Source organism: Chenopodium album, chromosome 21 (assembly GCF_948465745.1).
Source record: "Chenopodium album chromosome 21, dcCheAlbu1.1, whole genome shotgun sequence".
NCBI lineage: Eukaryota > Viridiplantae > Streptophyta > Magnoliopsida > Caryophyllales > Amaranthaceae > Chenopodium > Chenopodium album.
This window is the reverse complement of record NC_137854.1, coordinates 41,038,631-41,046,011: the sequence shown is the minus strand read 5'-3', so window position 1 is coordinate 41,046,011 and position 7,381 is coordinate 41,038,631. Positions and strand designations below refer to the sequence as shown.

At 30.7% G+C, this 7,381-nt stretch overlaps 1 pseudogene; it reads left to right on the top strand.

Moving 5' to 3' along the window:
* LOC145600852 (trans-resveratrol di-O-methyltransferase pseudogene) lies at positions 1-2,472 on the top strand (annotated as a pseudogene).
* The last annotated feature ends 4,909 nt before the right edge of the window (positions 2,473-7,381 follow it).

The following is a 7,381-nucleotide window of genomic DNA, read 5'->3' as shown; positions in this document are numbered from 1 at the left end:
ATGGAACCAAACCAAATGTCAAATGAAGAGGCAAAAGAGTTATTAGAAGCAGTAACACATATATCAAACTATAATATAGCTTACTTGAATTCCATGGCACTGAAGTGTGCTGTTCAACTAGGCATCCCAGAAGCCATTCACAAACACGGCAAACCCGTGACTATCGATGAGCTCGCCAAAGCTCTTTCAATCCATCCTACCAAGGCTCCATCCCTACATCAGTTGATGCGTCTTCTTGTTCACTCCAAATTCTTCGCTACCAAAACATTGATCGATAATGGAAACCAAACATTATTATATTTTGATCTTACCCTAAACTCGCAACTTCTTTTGAAAGATCACCCTCTAACTCAAGCACCTTTAACTATTATGCGAACCGATTCACTAATAACTAAGCCGTCACATAATCTTGCTACATGGTTTCAAAATCAAGATATTGAGGTTTCTGAGTCCCCTTTCCACGTTACTTACTGTAGACATTTATACGAAGATGCGCCTAGTGATACCAAATTTAATGAGTTATTTCAACAAGCTATGACAAGCGATTCTCAATTGATCGCCCGTGTACTATTGACTAGTAACGAGTTCAAGGGTGTAATGCACGGTGTTGAGTCATTGGTCGACGTTGGTGGAGGTGATGGTACTATGGCCAAGGCTCTAGCCGAGGCCTATCCTGAAGTCAAATGTACCGTGTTCGATCTACCAAACGTAGTCGATCGGTCACAAAGAAACGAAAAGGTAGCTAACTTAACATATGTTGCAGGTGACATGTTTGAAGCTATTCCTCGTGCTCAACTTATCCTACTCAAGGTAAGTTACACTAATACTTTTACAGTAACTATCAAACCTGTATTGTAATTATTATAAGGCAAATGAGATCTAATATTTAATACCCGTATATATACTACTTCCTCCGTTTTTTTTTTTTTTTTTAATATTAGCAATAGTTTGATTTTCATACTATTTATTTGCTTTACTTTGATATATGACTAACATTGGTGATTTATAGGTATAAAAAAGTATAGTCATATGAGGTCTTGTTATATTCGTCTTGATTCATACTATATTAGTATGAGAAATTTGTGAAAAATGACCTTTTAAGTGGTTGAATTTTTGTAAAAAAACCTTCTAAATTTTATTATGTTTTTAGGCGGTACTTGGATGAGTTTTTTTTGGTGGTCAATGCCGAAACTCCAACGTTGACTTTTTTTTGGTGGTCAATGTCGAAGCTCTGAGGCCTCCGACGTTGACTTTCACGTTAAAAAAATAAAAAATTATTTTTCCCCCAAATTTCTGAAAGATAAAGGCGGAAAAATGAAAAGGGTGGTTTGAGAAAGGAGGAAATTTTGGGGGAAATTTTTTTTAATTCATGTGAAAGTCAATAGCGGAGCTCTGGCGTTGACCAGACCACCAAGAAAACTCACCCAGTACCCCTAAAAACATAATACAACTTAAAAGGGTTTTTTTCACAATTTTTCACTTAAAAAAACCTTTTTACAAAAAGTCGACCAATTAAAAAGTCTTTTTTCACAAATTTCTCTTTTAACATCAAATGTTTTTAATACTTATTTATTGATAATTAAATATATTAACGATAGAAATAATGCATTGGTAATCGTGAAAAGTGAAATGTTACAAGTATATAAAGAATAATAGAGAAGGTAATTTAAACAATAGAAGGATTGTGTCAAAAAAAAATTTAAACAATAGTACGCAATTTCTTATTAAATTCGCCTTGATTTTTAGTTTCAAAACATTAATAGTGGGTTTGGATTGAAGGAAATGGAGGGAAGGGAAGGGAAATGGAGGGGGGAGGGGGGTTCATTCATTTGGATAAAGAGTTACAGATAAAGGGAATTAGAGGGAAGAGAAATGTAAGGATTAAATTTTAAGAAAATAATCCCTCCAACAATGGAGAGATTTGGAGAGAAAACTCATCATTATTCCTTTCTCTCTCCTCCCCTCCCCTTCACCTCCCTTTCTTTTCTTTCCCTTAACATTACCCAATGAAACCGTGAAATTAACAAACTATGCAATACTTACATTAAGGAATTGTTATTACAATATTTACAAATTACCTACTTTTAATCGGCATTTGACTAATTAACTCCTTATAAATTTACATTGTAGTGGATATTGCACAATTGGACCGACGAGAATTGCATAAAGGTGCTTAAGCGATGTAAAGAAGCAATTCCAAATAGGGACAAAGGCGGCAAGTTACTAATCATAGATATGGTGGTTGGGTTTCCAAGTGACAACTTAAACCAATTTCTAGCAGATGTGCACATGATGTCTCTTTTTGGTGGAAAAGAAAGAACTGAACAACAATGGAAATATCTTTTCATCAATGCCGGTTTTGGTGATGACTATAAGATTTTACCAATTTTAGGGCCGAGATCCGTTATTGAACTCTATCCTGCATAATTTTAATTATTTTGATATTAGTTTGTTTTTTTTTTTTTTTCGTTCACTTTTAGTTGCAACGTTTTGTTCTAAGATAAAAGCTCTCATGATACTTTTAGATAAATTGTATGTTTTTTTTTTTTTTTTTTTTGGGACAAATTGTATTTCAAGGCCCTATTTAAAAAAGAATTTTAAAACATATTATATATATAGATTATAGAATATATCCAATGGCAAATTTAAGTTGTGATGTATATATACTCCTCCGTTCTTTGTCCCAAAAAAAAAAAAAAAAAAAAATCCTCCTCCATTTTTTTTTCTTTTTCTTTTTTTCTTTTTTTAGGTAATATTGTTCAAACATTAATATTTAGAAAATCAGATATAACAAAAAATAAAAAAAAATAGAGAGAATATAAAATGACACTTAAATATGAGAAAATACTCCCTCCATTTTTAAATACTTGCTCTATTTCTCCATGCGCGGAGTTTTAGGAGAAATTGGATAACGTAATAAAATATATACTCCATACAGAGATACTAGGGTTTGTAAAAGGTAAATTGGATGAGAGAGAATCTAAAATTAATAAAATTGGGTCCCACTAATTGAGGAAAATGAATAAAAATATTATAAAAGCTTTCCAAATAAGGAAATGGGGCAAATATTTAAAAACGGCCACAAAAGGAAAGTGAAGCAAGTATTTAAAAACTGAGAGAGTAGAAGTTTATCTCATTGATAAACAAAATATGTTTATCAAATGACTAAAATATAAATAAATCAAAAACTTTTTGTCATATATGGGTTCCACACTTTTTTTATTTATTTACCAAAATGTCATGATGTCTACACAAAATGATAAAATTGTAAATAAATCAACAACTTTTTGTTATACATGGATCCCACATTTTTTGAAAAATTTACCAAAATGCCCTACATGGATTAGAAAAATAATTGATTTATCTATGATTTTGCCACTTGTATCAGGGGGGATAAAATGGGTCTTCCTCATTAGATCTTAATTAAGGGTACGTTTTGCTTTACGAGAAAGTACAAGTTATGAAATGACATAACTATAATTAAATCAAGGGAAATTCTCATTGGTAGCCTCGTACTTTTGCTTATTTCCATTGGTAGCCACTTTTTATATGAATTATCTTTGGTAGCCTTAAACTTTTTAAATTTTACTTCCGTAGCCATATTTACTATAAAACGTTAATTTTAACTGGAGTCAAATATTTAACCCATGCATTTATGATCTCTCACTAACTCCACCTACTTGTAACTGAGTCAGTCATAAAACACCAAACCCTTCTCTTTTTTTAGAACAACAAACCCTTTCTCATTTCTTCATCTCATTCTAACATTGCTGGGCATAATTTTGCTTGAGGAAGTCACAATTACAGTAGATAGCACGAAGGAATCATCAATTGCGAACAGAAGATCGATTTAAGGGTAGCTTCATTCCAGGTATGTGGTCGAGAAATTCGCAATTACAGTCGATGCTCTGTTAGAGCAACTTCAATGGCAAGCTAATTGTCAAATTAGCTTGTCATGCCACATAAGCTTTCAAGCTAATTATCTTTGTAGCTAGTTTGAGCCCCAATGGCTAGCTATTAGCTTATTATTTAAATTATTAATTTATTATTTTTATCTTAATTACTAATTAACTTTTAGCATTTTCTATTTGGCAAGTTTTTTTCAAGCAAATTAGCTTGGCAAAGCTAATTTGCTAGACTAAGCTAATTGCATATTTTTGCTCCAATGGTCAAGCTAGTAGCTAGAGATTATTTAAAATTGCTAGCAAGTCCCTAGCTACAACCATTGGAGTTGCTCTTATTGTGTGACTGCGTGTAAGTGAATAATTTGGGTGAAAGTTAGGTTTTTCTTAGTGAATTATGCAAATTAATGGTTTATTTTTGTAAATTATGTGGTTCAATGTCGATAATTATGCAGATTTAAGATTTATTTTTGTTAATTTTGTGGTTTATTTTTGTTAAATGGGTTAATTATGCAATTTTGCATGTATGTGTTAGGCCTCGAAGTTAGGCGTTGAATTTCGTATGCTGATGAATTTCGTATGTTATTGTTTCATGTTACCTCAAAGTTAGGCATTTAATTTTGTTTGATGTTGAATTGCATGTATGGGTTAGGCCTCAGAGTTTTGCGTGTATGGTATTGAATTTTGTATTATTATTGCTTGATTTGGGTGAGTGGTTAGGATTTGTGTTGATTGTTCTGAAATTGGTTGATGTGGGTACGAGCTTACTATGGACATATGAAAGGGTTTCAAATGATTGTGTATATGAATTTACCTCTGTTTTTTTTTTTTTTTTTTTTCCTGAAATTGTACCTTTTCTTTGTCTTATAATAATGCAGAATGGATTACCCAGTGGTGCTTAAATTTCAATATAATCGTAGTAATATTGATGTTGTGGTAGATGATGTTGATAAAGTGAACTTAATTGACTTAATAATTGAGTATTGGGAATTATCTAGGAAAAATGACACACCCACACCCAGAAATCCTAGGTTTGAATATTGCTATAAGATGATGATGTATGAACTTAGGTCAGATGGTCAGTTAATGGAGATGTTTGAAAGGCTGGTTACCCACTGTTCAGCCATAACCATAAAAGGGGGAAGGAAAAGAAAAGAAGAGAGGAGGGAGGCATAAAGATTGAAGGTATGGGGTGTTTATTTATGGTGGGAGGTCTGCTTGCATTTTGGAGGGAAACTTTGGAGCCAAAAATAAGTAAACTATAACCCTAGTTAGTGTATAAACCGTGAATCATTAAAATTAACGTTCTAATTAACGTTTTATAGTTAATATGGCTACGGAAGTAAAATTTAAAAAGTTGAGGCTACCAAAGATAATTCATATAAAAAGTGGCTACTAATGGAAATAAGCAAAAGTACGAGGCTACCAATGAGAATTTCCCTTAAATCAATAACTTTTTATTAAAAATGAACCTCACAATAGTTAATTAATCTACAATTATGTCATGATGACTAGAAAATGAACCCCAAAAATAGTTGATTTATTTATAAATATGTCTTGATGATTAGGCAAAATTGTTGATTTATTTACGTACAGTGTTGTCATTTGATAAACGAATTTTGTTTATTAATAACATGTGACCATGTATGACGTACGTATTAATTAAAATTACAAAAGGAAGTAGCTTGGCATTGAGGGGGTTATAGCTTAAATGATATAATTGGGAAACCATGATGTGGGAATCCAAAGCTACAAAGGCATGTAGCTAGCCAGTGTGGATGCTCTATGTACGTAGTTTCACTCCACCCAATGCACATATTGATTTGTTTAATATTTTTATGTAATTGTTTTTTTTTTTTTATGGTTAATTTATTACAAAAGGAAATAACTTGACATTATAGCGGTTGTAGCTTAAATCATGTAGCTCGGAGAATAATGATATGACAACCTAAAGCTACATATACATGTAGCATGTAGCTAGCCATTGTAAATACTCTTGCTTATTACTTTAACTTATTGTAATAATATACGAAGTATAGCTTAATAATTACAACACATTTTTATACTCCACATATGACTGATCAGATACTCGATCACATTATTAGTTTATGGTGTGATTAGTTCACATATATAAAGAATAGATGCAAAAGAAATTGGAAATGAAAAATGATTGTGACCAATCTAAAAGTGTATATATGTGATTAGATCGACGAGGTGATCTGAAAAATGATTTGGAAGATTTGCAAATTTTATTTTAAAGACCAAACGAAAGCTGTATATTTTTTTTTTTTTTTTTTTTTAAACAACGAAAGCTATATACTTCGTATACAACTAATAATTGTGTTTTTTTTGGGTGCAACTATGCTAATAATTGTGTTTTTTTTTAATCATAATGCATCCTATTTAATTTTTTATTTGTGGATAACTAGAAGATACATGTGACCTGAACACTACAAATTCTTAAATGGACCTGGTTCACACTAATTTATTGTGAACCACTAACATTAGAGACAATATGATTGTTTTGTTAATAAAAAAAAGTCACTATATTAAAATAAAGGTTGCTATGCTGAAATAAACATGAGTGTGACATTAAAAGCTATAAGAGGTTATTTTTTTAATGATATTTTTAATATAATGGTCAATATGAATAATAAAGATCACTATGTTAAAATTAGGTCACTATTCGACATAATTTCGTACTTTAAGTTCATGATAATATTAATGGTCACACAAGTTTTTAAAAAGGTTACTATGTTAAAAATAAGGTTACGATATTAAAATTAGGGGCCACTATGTTGAATATAATGCCAGTTACGTGTATATAAACCTTAGGCCCACAATAATATTATTGTGAACCAGGTCCACGCAAGATTTTCTGCCTGAACACGATTAGGTTATCTTGAAAATGATTTGGAAGATTTGCAAATTGTAAAATTGGCAAAAGGAAAGCAATGCATGCAACTAATAAAGTAATAATTATGTTTTTCTTTTTATTATTTTTTTTTTTTTTTTTTTTTTTTTTGGAAAGCATAATAATTGTGTGTTTTTATTTCTTTTTCTTGTTCCTATATTTTTTTTTTTTAAATAAAAATTGATTCATAAATAAAAGGTCATATGACATCTACAAAATTAAATCTTTAATGAATATTGTATGTCATACTACCTATTCTTTTTTTTATCGCAACATGTCATATTGGCAAGTATTTTTTTTTTTTTTAACCAAATATAGGCAAGTATTTTAAGTCTTTAAGAAACAGATTAGAATATATAAACAATTAAATCAATTTAAAAAAAATAACATAAACACTACTAATAAGAAAGCAATAAAAAAATCAATACCTCTAGTATATATACAATACGTCTGTATACTACATGTATTATATTATTCTTTTTAAAATGATAGTGAGAAATATTGGATGGAGAGAAGTAAGGGTATTGTTACTATTGTAGCCTCACATACATGTGTGTATATATAT